Genomic DNA, 18330 nt, shown 5'->3' on the forward strand with positions numbered 1-18330 from the left:
AGAAAAAATACACTCAAAATTTGCATGCAATATTAGAGGTTCAACTATTCATAGAGCCCTAGTTCTTTACTGAAATGTTTTCTTAGCTTTACACCAGAGGTAAGAAAACACCACTTAGTTTTCATCTCCAGGTCATATGTATCTTTGCCTGTCAACAGTGTGCTTCCAAAATTGAATTATTCAAATATGTCAATATAAAAATTCTAAGATTTTGTAAATTTAAATATGATGGATGCTCTTATGTATTTTTTGCTATGTGTTAAAAGGTAGACTCTTGCTGTGAGAATGATAGTTTAGGACAAGTAGCCTGAGTTTGAAAATGAAGATTCATTTCCCTGCACATTATAGTTGTTTGTCTGCTTTAGTATTAATTATACTTAAACAACTTTTGATTGTGTCCATCTTAGTATTTTTTTAACTTCTCCTATAAAAGTCAATGCCAAAGCTTTCTGTAATGTTTGCGTGACACTTACCTGATGTGACTTTCACAAGACTGCTTGTCTACCACCATGCTTGGACTGAGTGATCACATCAGAGTCCCAACTTACCATACGAAGTATTGTTTCCATCATGTAAAAAATAATGGTAATCTTGAAGACTTTTTTCTGGGTGTTTATTGCCACCACCTTATGGATTGCCCTTGGAATTTCTAGAGTACTTAATGAGAAATATGTGTCGTGTTCTTCAACTCAAGTATGTGTTAAGGATTCTTAAGCAACTCCTGTGGCAGAATCAATTCAGCCTTCCCAAAGTAATACCTAATCATAAACTCTGCATGTAGATTCTTAGGTAGATCAGTTATTGGAAACGTTAAATGTTATCTTGCAGGAGTACATGATTTCAAAATCATTAAAATTTGCAATTTCAGTTAGGTAGGTGAACAAAAACTATGCATTCATGTTAACTATGATGCATTTAAGATCTGTTGTTCTGTACCGGCTACTGCCACTGTTTCCTTATTCTGTCATGTGGATGGTATTCCCCCAAATGAGCAACAACAACAACAAAAGATCTAGAAGGAAATCAAGATCTAGAAAAAAAGATCTAGAAGGAAATCAAGCAAGAAACCTTTTCTTCTCCCACTCTCGGTTGACTTCCCCAAGTAAGTAGCGGTATTAATCTAGCTCTCTATTCTTTTGCATCACTGTATTATCTCTGCTGCCCAGAAAGGGAGGAAAATCCTCTTCTTTAGCTGTCAAGACAGAGGGATGAAGAGAACATTGCTTCCTCTTCTTTGTGACAGAGGCAAAAGTAGGCTGAAAGAGCCTGATTTCCAATTTGGTATGTTTATATGTCCCCACCAGGTGGGGACAAGTTGCTTCGGGCTTTTGTTGGCATAATGATTTAGAGTCTCAGGGACTTCAAAGGCCATTGATACCAGGAACATAACTTTAACTTTCCAAATGAAATAGTCTTCCCTATTTGATACATAGACAATGATACTTATCTATTCTATTAGATAAATGTCAATGGCATATTAGAAGTAGTTGAAAGCAAGGGCTTATTATCGTCAATTAATATGTCACGTTTATGAGTGTAGATGGAAGTAAGTTTCTAGCAATTATTCATAACGTGGCTCCTGCTTTCAAAGAACTCATTTCAAAAAATTATTTATGCTACCATGAAGAATTATCATTAGAGTGTTCACTTAGAACTTTCTTCCATTGGTCTTATTGAAGTTTTCTTAACTTCTTTTGTCTTGCCTTTTCTTTTCCTCACAACTCGCTTTCTATTTTCTCCTTGTATTGATTTTAAAGATTTTTTTTCCTAAACCTTGCCTTCATTGAATTTATGGCCTGGAACTGCAACTTGCCTTCCATTTTTCTTTTTGATGTGTTCAATTCAGAATCGTTTATTAGCTCTCACATGCATAGGCATGGAGGAACCCACGTGAAAAAGAGAGAGCAGGGCTTGATGGCACCACTGAGCTTTCCCCTTCTGCTTTCGGGATGGGGAGAAAAGTAAAATCAGAATGATTGTGGACAAAGGAAAAGGACCCAGTGGCTTTGGTCTGAATCCATTAAGGACCTACTCCCATGCCATGCCCTTAGCCAAATCTTCCATTCTGTGCTGTAGAAATGATTATGCATGTGAATACGCTGCAGAGAAAATTGGTCAATTAAGCTCTTTCTGTTTGTGATCCTCAAGGTATTTCTTATACTCTTCTCTGGAGACACATGTAGACATTGTGTTTCATGCCCTCAGTTGAAGTGCCTCTTCCCCTCCTTATAAAGAAGCAGTTTGTCTTGGTGCCTTAATTACACTTCCATCACTGTGATAAAACACGGTGACCATGAACAACCTAAGGAGGAAGGGGTTTGTTTCCCCTTACAATACTCAGGTCGTACTATGTCACTGAGGGCAGTCAGGGCAGGAACTTGGAGGCAGAAGCTGAAACAGAAGCCACAGAGGAGTGCTGCTCATTAGCTGGCATTCCATGGCTTTCTCAGCCTGCTTTCTCATGCACACACCAAGGTCGCCAGCCAAGAGTGGTACCACCCACAGTGGTTTGATTCCCCCCCATCTAATGCTAATTTTTAAAATGCACCACAGGACACTTCACATAGATATATTCTACCCTTCCATATTTTCTGGCACATACCAATGCATTTGTGAGCCTTGTCTTGGGAATGCACTCCTCATGAATGATCTTGTATTGGGAAGGGTATTCTATTTTTCTATTTTGCATCTTGTATTTGCTAGGTAGCTACTCTAGTGAATTTTTAAATATCGAGAGTTATGAATAACATTTTCTCCACTCTTTCCTTCACAATTACCCCAAGTATCCACCCAACCTGTTTCCACATTTGGTGAAAAAAAAATACTCTCACTGATGAACAATACGAACCATATGCTATCATGTTAGTAGGCTGGGAATGTATAGTACTATTTAATTAAACAAGCCAGGCTTTATGTATTATTTGAATTTTATCTTTTTTGTTTATTTTTTTAATTTCAGGCATCTTTTTGCATCAACCCACATGGTTTATTGATGTTTGTGACAGTACAAGGCGATGTTTGTATTATTTCAAATACTGTCTGTGTATTTTCAGTAAAACCCACAGATCAATATAATCTGTTTTGACTCTGCAGCATCCTGGGAAACCCACATGCTTTCCTTGACAAAGAGGCAGGAAGAAGCCAGAATTTGCCTTTCCTTCATGCTCCCCAACTTAATCCTCACAGCCAATCTTCCTCCCTACATAATTTCCCTCTCCAGAAGGAGCTAACATTTGTATTTGATGGTATAAATGTGCCCCACCTGTTTTGTCAAATATTAAACTATTTTTTCACTAATGCCTATGGAGTTTAAGCATTTTTGTGTCACACCTTCTATATGCTTTTGGTTGAAAACTATAAGAAAATAATGGCTTTAAGTACCTCAGTAGCTCACAATGCAATTCACAGAGCCAACATCAAACAAAGGAGAAAATGCTTAGTAAATGCATTTTGATGGTTTTTAAAAATTTACATTTTAGTATTTCCTTATGATAGTTTATTTATATATTTAGCATGGAGGGTATATGTCTGTGTGTATGCACCTATTTGTGTAGGCGTGTGTGCACAACCACGCACTTGTGTGGAGGTCAGAGGTCAATGACGGGTGCTTTCCTCAATCATTCTCCACATTATGTTTTTGAGACAGAGACTCTCACTGAACTTAGGCTAGCTAGTCAACCAGTCTTAGGGGTTTCCCAGTCTGTAGCCCATAGTTCAAGGTTTGTAGATAATTGTCCCTGGCCTGACTCCTAGGCAGGTTCTGTGAATCTAAGATCAAGTCCTCATACTTGCCTGGGAAACAATGTACCCACTGACTTAGCACCTCACTTTACTTACTTTATTTTTAAAATGCTATCAATCAAATCCAGAGTGGTGTATGTGATAGGCAAATGCTACCACTGTCTTATGCTCACAGTTTCTAGAAGTTTTTCATTTGAATTAATGCGGGTTTGTATTTTAACTGTAAATGGTTGCCTGCTTGAGAGATGGTTTACAATAAGACACAGGAGATCATATGGTGAGGATGCCTGGTGTTAAATGGGCAGAAATGCAGATGAAACTCAGCAGATGGCTGAGTCTTTAGCACGGTGCTTCTCAACCTTCCTAGTGCTGAGACCCTTTAATGCTGTTCCTCGTGTTGTGGTGACCCCCAGCCATAGGATTTCTTTTGTTGTTATTTCATAACTGTAATTTTGCTGCTGTTATAAATCGTAATGTAAATATTTTTGAAGATAGGTTTGCCATAAAGGTCGAGACCCACAGGTCCTAGGTCTTGTTCCTGAAGTGCCCCCCCTCGTGCACACACACACACACACACACACACACACACACACACACACAGGGCACATTTTGAATATTAACTAATTCTGAGATTCAGAGCCTGGGCTCTTCTTATTTTCTTGCGAAGCTGATTTATTTTTTAATTAAAAACATGTTAGCAGCTTTGCTAGAGGAAATTATTAGACATAGATGCTAGAAATGAGAGTATTGAAAAGCAAAGCCTTCTCTTCACCTCTGAGAGCTTGTCAGGGTTGAAGATATGCCAGGAAGCCGAAAGGATGCAATGCCAGAAGGGACTGACCTGCAATCTCAGGAAAACAACACACATTGCAACACTGTCCAGCCCAGCCTCTGACCTAGCTCAGTTCCTGGGTAACAGAGTGCATTGTCTCTCCGAAGCAAGGTGTTGGCAAGAGCCCAGTTTGCCTCTCTCCCTCTCTGCACCAAATGCTTAGAATCGGCTGCTGCGGAACGTGTTTGTGTTATTTGCTTCAGTGCCTTGCCTTGGCAACTGCTCTCTGTCTTTATTGTTAAATTTAGTGTGCTGATCGTGTTTTAATTTTAGTTTTCAGCATGCTGTTTAACATTCCTACCAGTGTAAACAGTACCGGCTAAGTTGACATTCTCTCCGAGACAGACGCTAATAAAGTTTTCACCCAGTAGCGTAAAAGTCTTCATTTTTGCATGTTAAATTTTCTTAGTTCTGTTGGGGGGGTGGATAACCGCTCTCTGTGATCTTGTCCTTTGCTAGACTGCCAGGCAAGGCAGTTGCTTTTAATGCTTAACAGTGGAGTCAGCTCCTCGTTCGCATTCTCCGCATGCTAAGCCCCAGAGATCCCTGCAGACTCTGCTCCTGTATCCCACAGTATACCTCATTGATCTTCCCAGTTTTATTGTACCAGTTGGTTGTTTTCCCCGGGAGTCCCTGCTGGCAGGTCTGGCTACATTCTGAATTACCTACTTAGCTGGAATTTCTCAAGCCTGAATAGTGATTCTAGTGACCTGGAAGGCTGGCTCAGCTATGCAGCCCTGCCTGGGAGCCGCCCTTCATTTCTGGTCCCTGCAGCTTGGTAATCCTTGTGTTTGTCTTTAGTATCATTTCTGGGTAGTTTGTGTAATGTATGCATCTAGAAATAACATCACAGGAACATTTTGAAAGTATTTATAAAACCAAATCTCTTCATGGCAATGACAGTGGTTTTTTTTTTTTTCTGAAAAATAGGACTCGTAGAAGAAAATGTTACATTATAATATCTGAACCCCCGTGAATGCTTGAATTTGGAGATACTAATTTTTTTCTGTGTTTCTCCAATATGTATTTCTACTTTGAAATGTCATGTAATAATCATATATTTTTATGGGGTCCAGTGTGGCATTTCAGGACTTGGGCATAAAGTGCAGTCCGTGTTGGGTGTGCCATCAGTTACTGTTCACAGTTCCAATTCTAGTTTAGTCCCCATCTAGAGTTTTTTTGTTTGCCTGATCAAGGGCTTGGTAACTGTAGCTCTTCACCAAACGAGGGCTCTATAGATAGTAAGAAAGGGTTACCAAGTTCGTTTTCTTATTGCACAAAGCACAGTTTGAAAATGATGTATGTTTATGGAGGAAAGACACTTTTGCCTTCTTTGTCACAAGATAACTTACCATATAGCATGTAGGACTCTCGGTGGCACCAGAGCGCTAGACCAGAGTCCTACAGATCAGTTGTTGCACTAAGACTTCTTCTATCCACTTCAAGCTGGTCAAAAACTGGAGCTGTCCCTGTTCCTTTATGAATGGCACCTGACTTCAACATTTTCTGCCCAAGTAAAGCATAGATTCCCCTCTGTACCCATCACTGTGCTAGAAGCTATGGTATCTAGGATATCATAGGATGGAGAAGTGAATGAGTTCTCTGCCCACTTTGGGCACAAGATGAAATGTGCTCCGAGTACCCCTGATGCTCCTGCAGACTCCTAACCCTTTGGCAACTCGCTCTCCTTTCACAATTCCTTCCAGTGTATACACAGTGAAGGGACAAGTCTCCAAACAGCCTAAGAGAGATGCATATTCACAGTTACTAGGGAAGGACTGGACAGAGTCAATTATTCCTTTCTGCTGGCCTTGTATTTTGTGTTTTCTAAGTGTTCTTGTTGCCATTTTTGTTGCTTTGCTTTTAAAGATTTACTACATTTAGTGTATGTGTGTGTTGAGAATTGAGTTTAGCCCAGGATGTCTCAAATTTAGACACAGCTTCCTGAATGCTAGAATTACCCCTGCATAATTACACCCAGCACGCTAGAATTACCTCAGCATGCACCTCAATGCATGCTCTCCATGAGTTTGTTTGCTATTTTTTAAAGATTTATTCATTTCTATTTCGTGTGTATGGGGTCTAACAGGAACATGTGTCTATGTACCACACATATGTATGGTGTCTGTGGAGGCCAACAGAGGGCACCAGACACCCTGGAATTGGAGTTGCAGATAACTGTGCACTTCTCTGTAGGGGCTGGGAATTGAATTCAGGTCCTCTGCAACAATTGTATGTGTTCTTAATGACTTGACTATCTCTCTGACCTCCAAGAAGATTTTATAGTGACATTAAAGTAAAGCCACATCGTCGATAACGAAATTATTTTGATACGTGTGAGGAAGCAACGTCAGGTGATTAGGCTATCATCCTGTCAACCAGATGTAGGTCACAAATCTACTGAGAGCATCAGTACCCACACTGCCAGTGCCCAGACCCGGTATCTGAGCTGTGCAATGACTTCAATGTGGAATGTCCTCCATAGACTCATCGATTTCAGCACTGGGTCCCCAGCTGGTGGTGCTGTCTGAAGCGGTTGTGAACCTCTAGGAGGTAGAGCCTCATGGAAGAGGTGGGGCATGGGATCAGGCCTTTAGCCTTTATGCCTGGACCACACTTCATACTCACTGTCTGATTCCTGGGTCAGATGCAAAGTGACCAGCCTGCCTCCTGCCCCTGCCATCATGCCCCCACCCTCCCATCCCCCCACCTCCCACCCCCCCACCCCCGGCTGTCATGCCTTACCCATTGTGATGGATGTGGTCTTCTGTAACTGTGAACCACGGTAGCCTTTCTCCCTTCAGTGTTGCCTTTGTCAGGATATTTTATCCCAGCAACAAGAAAGACTGCCCATTCTCCTTCAGGATTCTCAATGCTTTATTCCAACATCCGCCTTCTGCTCTAAAACTATGAGTTTACCTAATGCCAAATATCCCTGATGAGAGCTTTCTGTGTGCCTGGGTGACACCAAACACTCATCCACAAGTTTCTAAAACATAATACTCTAGTACTTTGGAATTCTTGTAGGACTTATTGATTTTGTGGAGTCTGTTGGAGTTAGTGAAGGAGTGTGGGGGGGGGGGTGCAGGTGTGGGTGTGTGTTAAACATACTACTACAACACAAAAAGCTCAATGAATTCACAATGTGACATCAAATGGTTTTTCATTTGCCACAGATTGTACGGTTCTCCCTATATCAGCAAAATAGTCAGTGACCTTGTAATTGAAATGACCCTGTAATACCACACTGTATTGATACACTTAATCATACAATCAATGTTAAACAGTAGGGGTATTTATATTTCTCACTGTGTGCACTGACACTTAAAATGTACTCCTGAGCTGGTGAGATGGCTCAGCACGTGAAGGTGCTGGCTACCAAGTCTGCCGAGCTGACCCTGCACCCTGGATCCCACATGATCGGAGGATAGAACCAACCCTCACAAATTGTCCTTTACTTCCACACATGTGTCCTGGCACATGCAACCTCCAAAAACATGCACACATATGCACAAACAAAATAAGTAAAATTTAATTAAAATTTTCAATACAGTAGCCCTTTCATGAATGCATAGTTGTCTTCTCTACATGAAGTTTTAGAAGTGAATTTTGGTACTTTTGAAATGAAATGCCTCACCCGTGGGCATAAACTTACCTATCTTGACTGCAAGTTTCTTTTTATTTTTTTTAATATATGCTTCCATAGTTATGGAATTTTATACCATAGCAAACATGATTGTATAAAGATAGCCACAGTCTTTAAAATTTATGATGGTAAGTTTATATGGAATCACAAACACTAAGATAAATAATATTTTTGTTTTTGATTTACCAAAAATCTAGGTTTACCTAAATGGAGCATATCTCCTAACTCTTTGAAACAAATCAAGCAACCAATTGGTTCTTATTAGCAGTTGAATTATGTCACATGGCTCTATCATTTCCTGAGTGGGCTGAGGGTGACAGTTACCTGGCTGCCAGGATGGCTGAAACACCAATTGACTCACATTTAATTTGAAGCCTTGGGATTTTCTTCTTGTTTGCTAGACTAGGCTGTATCATCCATCCTCCTTAAATGTGTCCTGCATCTTGGACTGCAAGCTACACTTGCCTGTGTGGGTTTCTGGAGTCAAATTTGTTATTTTATCAATGGAATTTTTATCTTCTTGTTTTACCTTTGAATCAGGAGAATAAAACGCTTACAGTAGAGGATATACACGTTGAGTACCTTATTTAGTAAAGATAGGCATAAGATTTAGTTGTACTGGTTTACTAAGGTCTTGAGAACATTTAATTAAAATTTAATCAGAACTCCAAACTGGATACATGATTATTTCTATATCCCCAGAATCATCCAGCTATGGTTTAAGAGGCCATACCTGACTTTCTGGGTATATTTTTGAAAGTCTGGTATACACATACCAGGATAGGGAAGACATTTAATTCATCAGGTTCAATCATTTTTTTTCCTAATCAGAATTGTGCTGATAGAGGAAAACATACTAAAACACCAGGACTGAATTTGCTTTAAATTTGTAATAAATTTAGTGTTTTTAAGTCACTCGTCCAATTTGTATTAGCTGAACTTCTACTATATGCAAGGCAGTGTTCTAGGACTTTGAACACATGAATAAATAAAAAGGATTGAGAAACATGCCTTCCATGTGGCTTACCTTTTTAGTGAAGGAAGATAGATAAGTAGTAATTAATAAAGTTTTATTTTATCATATATACATATATATGCACATGCATACACATATATACCTTGCAAGTACATCGTATAAAATGTAGGTATTCTGTTTATAGTGAATATCATATAGTATATCATAAAGTAAAATGGAAAAATAAAGAAAATTGGAAATAGGCAAATGGAAACTGAAGTACAAAATATTGATGATAGTGGTTTAACTCTATTTCACCAAGAGGATGGAGGATTTATGAGTAGAGGAATTGTGTAGGGGAAACATCCATGTTCTTGGAGGAGAAGGAGGACAAAAGGAAGCCCCACATTCGTAGCACAGTGACGAAAGTGTGGATCATTGGAATGCCTGATGAGGAAAGACTTCTAAATGATGACTTTTGAAATATAAAGGGTCCTGACTATAGGGGCCTTTGGGCTAATATAGGACATTAATATAAATAAGCGCAAGCCATTGGTGGCTTTTAGGAAGTGTGATGTGATCTGACTCTGATGCTTAAAAGACTCTACTTGGTTAAAATTGAATGTGGAAGAGAAGGAAATTCCAGAAAGAACAAAGGAGAACATCTTAGGGGCTCAGATCAGAAGGATGCTAATGAGACATAGGAATGGGTCTGTTTCTGAAGACAGAAAGTACGAACCACAGGATCTGTTGACAGGTTTCTAAGGTGCTGGTGAATCAGAAGTTGAGATGTGGGTACGTGAGCTGAGAGTGTCCACTGTAGAGTGGATGGAGATGCCGGGGAGAGTGTTATGTTGGGGAAAAGGGTGGGATCCAGGAGAGCAGTGGCACAGGATGTGTCATTTCACAAGGCCCATGATGGACACAGTCACGTGAGAACATGAAATCTTGTCTTATCAGGACAAGAGATTGAGAATGCAAATTGGACCCCAGTTCTCTCCTGAATTAACAGATCAGGGAGGTAAAGACTTGGACTGTCCAGCAAAGCAGGAGGAACCACAAAAAAGGGATACTGTGGGCAACAAGGAAAGAGTAGGTACCTCTAAGGAGAAAGCAGTTGATGTCAGTTGCTTCTGTTGGGAAGTAGATGTGGACTAAGCATTGGTCACTGCATTTGACATCGTGGAAACCATGGGTGGTCCTGGCTTTCACATTTCCATTGGTCAGGTAGAAATAAAGTCTGACTAAAAAGGTTTTTCGGTTTTTTGTTTGTTTGTTTGTTTGTTTCTTAAGAAAGTGGGTGGAGAAGAGCTAAAGTGTTCATTAACAACTATGTCAGGGAACTTTTGATGTAAAGGAAACCCAAAGAAGGGGTAGCAACTACTGAGGAGATCATATGAACAGTTCTTACTTTAAATAAGAGAGACCACACTGTTGAGATGATCCATAGGAAATGAAAGTCAATGGCAGGGAGAAGGAGAGCTGCCTTGCTCAGTGTCCTGAGACGGTTGGGTAGGGCGAGATCTAGCATATTAGGGAAAGGATAATGTATTTGACATTGAAGAATAACAGCATCATAAGCCAAGTTCAGCATTCAAGGTATAAGGAAAAGACATTTGGATCTATTGTTATTTTTCCTAGATTTTAAATACCCCTTATCCCCCTTTCTGTTTTAAGGCAGAATGTATGTAGCCTGGCTGTCCTGGATTTCACTGTCTAACTAGAAATGGCCTTAAATTCACAGACATCCACCTGCCTTTGCCTCCAGAACTCTGGGATTAAAGATATGTGCCACCATACCTGAGAAGATTATGAGCACAGACCACATCTATATTATAATCTCTGTGAGCATGATGTCCAGAATAGATCTTAATAACTAGCCAATTGATTAGTTATGTAAAGGGGTTATCTTCCATCCTTCCTTCCTTTCTTCCTTCCTTCTGTTCATTCCCCCTTCTTTTCTTCAGTGATTCTTAAATTTATTACAATAAATTCTTTTTCATTTAAATGAAAAATAAACATTGTTAAAGAGAAAAAAGATTCCAAACACCCATAACTGGAGGTTTTAATTGAAAATGTATATTCTAAAAGTTCTGTTTGGCTGATTTGCTCAATTTTCTGTGATTCTGAACCAAAATATAAGTGGGAACCAGATGGATGCTTGTAATTTGTCAGGACTTTTCAGTTATATACTTCAACGTGTATTTTTTACTATAGACAAGGAAACCAAGGCCAGAGACATCAGTTGTCTTGACTGAGATTGCAACGTAGAGAGGAACACCAGGCCTGAATGTGTGTCTATGTCTGTGGCTTTTCTCCTCACTGTCCTGCTTTCCAAGTCTGTCTGTGGCAGTGCTGATGTTCACAGATGCCCAGGGCAAAGTTTTCTTTGAGCAATTTATATCCTAAATAATTCCTCCATCACGTAATTTCAGAACTGTTTTCTGAGGATTTTACCCTGACTCAAAGAATACATCTACAAATAGTGCCTCTTTCTTTTAAGAAATACAGAGCACACTGGAGAGAACTCAGAGAATGTCCCTCAGATGTTACCACATGTAGCCAGATTCATTTCCTTTTGTCTTTATTTTTGATAGTTATCTATATTGACATGGAAGGGGGTGTGATCTGGGACTTTTGAAACTATTGGAGAATGGAAAGAGTTATTTCTGATTCTTTGCAAAGATGGAATTCCAACTGACTTACAATTATGTCCATTTCTGATATATTTTGATTCTTTAATTATATAGAATTCAGTTTGTTAAATAAAAAGGGAGTTTCCCCTATGTTTTTTTATTTTCTCTGCTCCTACCCTTTGTTAGTGTTTGATATGTTTCTTTTTAAACCTTATGTGTTATCTTGGTTTTATTTCAGTTTTGCGGCCTATCTAGGAAATGATTCCATTTTTATATCCACAGAAACTCCTGTATTAGGGTGCTTTCCTCGTTGAACTATTCCATGTAGAAGGGCATTTGAATTTATTTTCACATTTTCATCATTATAAATAGTATTACAACAAACACCTATGTAGCTACAAGAGACCATGTTCCTTTTAATTGCTGGCCAAAATACCTGTGCGTTGAACATCTATGGCAGACAACGCCAAGTTAGTGAACAAAAGCTATCTCTTCAAAGATGTAGTCCGTCAAGAGGCTGTCTACATATCAATGCCTCCCCTACCTACCCTGTCCTGAATATTTGCAGTCTTAATATCTGCCAGGCTACTGTGTTTTCCCCATTGGAATGTCATGAGCATATTATGTCAGAAACAGACAGATATGATTGTATCTTTCCACAATGTCAGAATTTGTTGAATAATAATGAATTCATAAGGTACAGTGGTTTCAATGGCAGCAATTGGCCAGATGCTGTCACTTTTCATGATAATCCCAGCAGAAATTCTTTTATTCCAACCTTTATTGCCAATACTATAATATTAACTCTCATATCGAACAATGCAAGCATATCTATATATGTATGTATACATGGAGGTTTACAGAATGAATTTAAAGAGTTACAAGGCCACAGCAGGACTTGAGGTATCCAAAGTTCTGAGAAGCAGAGAAACAGAAATGTAAATAGAGTCTGTTGGTATAAGAACAGAGGGAAGATAGTTGAGGAGGGAAAAGACGCTGAAGAAGGAGTGCCAGCTGTGAGTCAGGCCGCGATGGTCACAGATTAGAGAGCGAAGCTGTGGAGTTGAGCTCATAGTCAAGGGAGAAAGAGTATGGCCAAGTTTATATTCTGCTGCGTGACAAAATGCCACAATCAAAGTAACTTGAGGGGGAAAGGGGTTATTTCAGCTCATAACTATCAGAGATCAAGGCAGGAATTAAAAAGGAAGCCATGGAGGACAGTTGCATACCACCTTGATCCTCATCCTAGGACTACTTGCCCAGAGATGGTAGCATCCAGTGTGCTGGGCCCATCCACATTGGTCATGAGCCAAGAAAACACTCTATAGTTCTGACTGTAGGCCAATCTGATGGGGGCATGTTTCTCAGTTGAGGCTCCCTCTTCTTAGGTGACTGCACATTGTATCAAGGTGACAACCAAACCAAACTAAACAAAACAACAGCAGCAAAAACAAAACAAAACAAAACCCAACAGGTAGCCAGTACAGAGCAGGACTAACAGGGCTAACCAGCATGGGTAGAAGGGTGTTTGACACGTCCAGACAGACAGCAGGGACTGAGCTGAGCTGGAGCTCCTGGGGTAGTTAGGAGTTCTCATCCTTGATGTACATACCAGGTTGTCAGATGAATCCATTGCCATGACACTGGTAGGTATCCAACACTTTATGGGTTTCAGGTGAGGGAGGTCCACTCTTTCTTCTGTCAGGTGCTGTCAATAAGTTCTCAGGTTTAGCTCCCCCAACATTTTTTAGCACACCCATGTCTCCCTACAGTCCCAATTCCACACAATAAATTTATAGGGTATCACTCTTTCTACTCCCAGGATAAGTCACTTATCTGCCTGTGCTCCTTGGGTGGTGGCAGGCAGATGGTGCTGATCGTATACATGTCAACCCTGGTCACCCTCCATCTTGAAAATGAAGTCAAAAGCTACGTGCAAGATGGAGTCACTCAGGGCAAGGCACTATCCATGAATTCAGTCTCCCTACACCATAAGGAGTGATTTCAAGCAGGGCAAAGCCTCTCTCGATAGTATCCATTATTTTCAATTCATATTCCCTTATTATTAGAGAGGATCTCCGTGTTGTCAATTTGGAGTTGTTTTTAAAGCTGCTACATGAAATTCAAGAGATGTCCAATTTCTCAAGGATCTCCCTTGTTAGCTTCACCAGAACACTCCAGTCTGTATTTTAATTATTCAGAGAATAACATATGTGTAGGTCATTGTTATCCAAATAGGAAGTATTGCTTTTGTGAATATTGTTTTCTTGGCTACAAAAGGAAGACATGCTAATCACAGGGGAAAAATGATTCAGATGTAGAGAAACCAATAAAGAAGACCATTAAGAATATGGTTAAGAAAAATGTTGATCCACTTCCTGTGACCTGAAGTAGTCGCTCTGAACACTCCAGTACTGGTACTGCTATACTTTACCAGACACTTGAGTGTTTCATTTTACACAAATGAGAAAAAATCATACAGGTCATTTTGAAGCCTCATCTGTTTAAATGTAAGTTCACTTTGCTGTTACTCTGAAAGAAGTGTGTGCTTGGGGTAAAACCACTCCTTTTGCTGTGTGAAATGCAGAAGACTCAGGCCCGCTTTATCTTTGTGGCAACTAACTTATGGTGTGCTATTACTTCCTCAAACACTGTCTGTTATTTGAGTGCCACAGAAGCATTTAGAGCACTGGTTGTCAGCCCTCCTAATGCTTCCATCCTTTAATACAGTTTCCTCAAGTTGTGGTGACCCCCAACCATAAGATTATTTGGTTGCTCATTTGTAACTGTAATTTTACTACTGTTTGGAATTAATGTAAATATCTGATATGCAGGATATCTGCTGTGCAACCCCTGTGAAAGGATTGACTGGTTGAGAACCTCTGATTCAGAAGGACAACTTACGGAATAGTGAGGTGGAAAGTTTCTTGAAATCTGTGTCAGGAAGAATGACTCCATCTTGCTTTTCCTAAAGTTATCGTGGTTAAAACATAGCTGGGGGCTTAGTATGACAGGGTTCTCATTTTCTGTCACTTGCTAATAATCAAGTCAAAACTAATCATGGATTAACTTGAATGTGGGTTATCCCCAGTTATTCATGGAACTCTGTCTTATGAAGCAGGAGAGAAAGGCAGGGGAGTTCTGGGCACAGGTGAAGGAAAAGGAGGTCCTTAGAGTCCAGTTGAAGCATCTTAAGAGTAGAGAAGAGATCCAGCACAGTCAACAACCACTTAAGACCCTTCTTCATTCCCAGATGTCAACCTGTAGTTCTTCTAGAAATCTCATCAGAAGCCACGTTTACAAAGAAGCACACCTTGTATCCCTTATGCAACCTCAGTGGCTCCTGAGGGTTTTAACTTTCCAGCTCCTAATTCCATTCAGGCATCTGCAGAGCCGCTCACCTGACTTCCCTCTCTTATCCAAAGAAAATATGGAAACAAATTACAACAATAAAAACAAAATCAAAAACCACCAAAAATGAACCATCTTTTCTTTGAAGTCTTACCAAAACGGAACCTATGAAGCCCAAAGAGAGGTGACTCAGTAGGTAAAGCTGCTTGCCTTTAATGCAGGAAATAATGTTATTTTCACAGTTCTATCAAGAGATACATAGCTATACATAAGCAAGAGCAGAAAATACACCAGGGCTGCCTTGATTAATTTTTTTAAGTGGCATAAAAGGACCGTACTTAATCTTAGATACTATGGTCTTTCTATTAACTTGGTTGTAGACAGGGTGGTGTTGAAATAAAGGGGTTAATCAGAATTGTGTTAAAAAACTAACACAATCCATATTCATTGATTCTCCAGAACTATTCTGTTAGGGATTTCTATTCTGGACCATGCAGAAAGGGAATTAACATTTTAAAAGACTCGTTATTTTACTATCACTTTTAACTACAACCTTTTCATTGTTTTCCTATTATAACTATTTTTTTAAGTAAAGAAAATGATAGCTCACAAGAACGTGCTTTTCTTGGTTACTTTAAATCTACTCATAAGTGACATTTCTCTGGAAACCCCAAAGGAGTGATTTGAGGGGGTGATTCATACTAAAAAACTGACTTATTTCTTATCAACACAGAGATTGCATAGATAGGGCACCTAAACCTCAGAATTCTATGAAATCTGGCAAATATTGGAATGCTTCTTTTTCTTCTAGCATGAAAATATAAATTGCTTCTCTGACATTCACAACTGAAACCTATTCATTTATCATGCGAATGTATGAATATGATACATGTAAATTCAAAGAGACCACTTGGAAAGTTTAAATCTATAGTTAATGGACTCGGGCTCCCTCAACGGTGAAAACATAAGGTTTTTGTTATTGTTTCAGTTGACTTAAGATGCATACCCTAGGTGTAACCAGATCCTTAATTTTACCGTAAATGTAGCAGTTCTCATTCGCAGATGACAGTAGGAGTTTCCCTGAGCTGTGACAATTTCTTTTATGTCAATCTATTTATATCTTTACAAAACTGATGAGACACACATCTCGCTAGCACTCAAACTGGGAAGAACTGAAGAGGCAAGAAATACAACACAGTCCAGCATGGCAGAGAGCTAGAGACACTCCCCTCCTTTTCTTTCTTATTTTATTTATTTAGCCATAAAAGCCCTAGCAAGGCCACCCAGGTTCTAGAATAAAAATGAAGATTCATTGTAGGGCGGCTGAAGGGGCTTTCAGCCTTGTAACAGTCCATATGGTACTGATGGTGTGTCCTTTCACATTTGTATTGATGTCTCGAGATAATCGTCAGAGTGACCTTGGAGATGTGGAGGGAGAGAAAAGCTCTCACGGCCCCTAATTTTCCTTTAGTCTGCCTCTGCTCACCAGAGAACCTTAGCGTTTCAGTACAGGAAGCTTTCAAAAAAAGCAAAAACTCATCAATTACGTGGCCATTATGTGTGCAGGACCTTGGGCATTCTGAAATCCGTCCCTATCTTGAGCAGGCACTTAGGATAGAGTGAAACGATAAACATTCTGCCCAGATCTGTGTTGCTCACTGATAATGACTGAGGGTGGAGGCCAAGGACATTAATAAACATCTCACATTTTCAATATGGCATCATGTGCAAAAGACAAGAGAAAGAAAGGAAGGGAAGCATGAAGCAGGCTCTAAAGGAAAGCAGGGAAAATGTTACTGTGTAGAATTTTATAATAAATAGGACCCCGTTTTAGAGAGAATTGAATTTCTCAGTGAGCCTGTGGATGAATTATGTGGTCCTGCGGGAGATGGAAAAATCAAGAGGAACGGAGTGGACAATTTATTTTGAATAGACTGGGAATTGTATTAACGGCTCAATTAAGTGCCAATGGTTTAGAATTAGCTGAGTCATTGTCTTCCGGGGACAAATAATTTCTAGCTGTTGGAATTCGCTTTATGTCTCACATAAATGTGAGCTAAAACGTGCTTACACTGTTCCAGTTGACAACAGGACAGATCCGGAGCGCTTCCGTTCGAGAGTAGAAAGGAAAACCCATTCATTCACCCTGTTTCCCAGAGCACTGTCGAGGCACGGATTCTCTGGAGTTTCTATTTCTAGGCAGATGGAGATAGGTTTTTCACGGGATGGATTTGGCCCAGTCTGTGCTGGATGTTGCCCATTGTTCTCTGCCCTACTTTCTGTCCCTGCCTTTTGCATGTGTTCCCTGACCCCATCAGGAGGAGGCCACCGGCAATCCTTAGGTAGCAAATGTTTTCCTGAGACTACCAAGAGCAGTCACTTAATAAAAACATGGAGGTCAGCTTTTTAAAAAGCAGACTCGAGTCATTTGCCTCACTGTGTTTAATCTCCCTCCCTGCACCTCCCCTCCCCTTCCGCCTCTGAAGACACTCCCTCACAGCCACCTTTTCCCACAGTGGTCTTGAGTCTGGACACCTGTCACCGCCCATTCCTACGCTTTTGTCCTTTGACTCCAAATCGTCCTTGGCTTACAGCTACATTCCAAACTCCTCCCCGCGTGTGTCGAGATATGTTCCTGCTTGCTAAAAGCCCTCCTCACTGCCTCTCTCCCAGCCCCGAGATACATATTCTGTCACATATTCTCTCCATCCCAATGTTGAGTCCATAAAAGGATGTTGAAACAGGACTCTTCAAAAGTTCCCACTAAGAGAACAATTATCCAGTTCTCTAAAAGTTTTTTTTTTCAGTTTCCCTGGATACTCAAGTGGGTACTGAGACCTCCTCCTTTCTGTCTGTTTGCTGCCCCGCCCCATGTCCCTTGGTGCTAAACAACAAGCAGAGATGGAGGAATTTCCCATTAAAAACTCTCACGTGTGTCCTCTGCGTATCCAGCAGCGGCAGGAGGCAGTTTGAAGCCCCCTGCAGATCTTGATAATAGCTATTCCTTTCTAATTCTAGCTGTTCGTTGCTAAAATAGAAAGCCAGGAACAGAGCAAGGGTGTATCCCCTGGGGAATCTAAACTGTGGCACCTCATAACAAAGTAAAAAGTGTGTTCTCTTGCATGTTGATTTGCAAAATGGGAGGCCTTACCAGGAAGCCCTGCGGTAC

At 40.2% G+C, this 18330-nt stretch overlaps 1 protein-coding gene across 7 annotated transcripts in view; it reads left to right on the plus strand.

The window, feature by feature from the left end:
* The window catches only part of Csrnp3 (cysteine and serine rich nuclear protein 3), a 193847-nt gene that overhangs the window by 50512 nt on the left and 125005 nt on the right, over positions 1–18330 (plus strand). The window lies entirely within an intron of this gene.

Source organism: Mesocricetus auratus, unplaced genomic scaffold (assembly GCF_017639785.1).
Source record: "Mesocricetus auratus isolate SY011 unplaced genomic scaffold, BCM_Maur_2.0 Super-Scaffold_100004, whole genome shotgun sequence".
Classification (NCBI taxonomy): domain Eukaryota; kingdom Metazoa; phylum Chordata; class Mammalia; order Rodentia; family Cricetidae; genus Mesocricetus; species Mesocricetus auratus.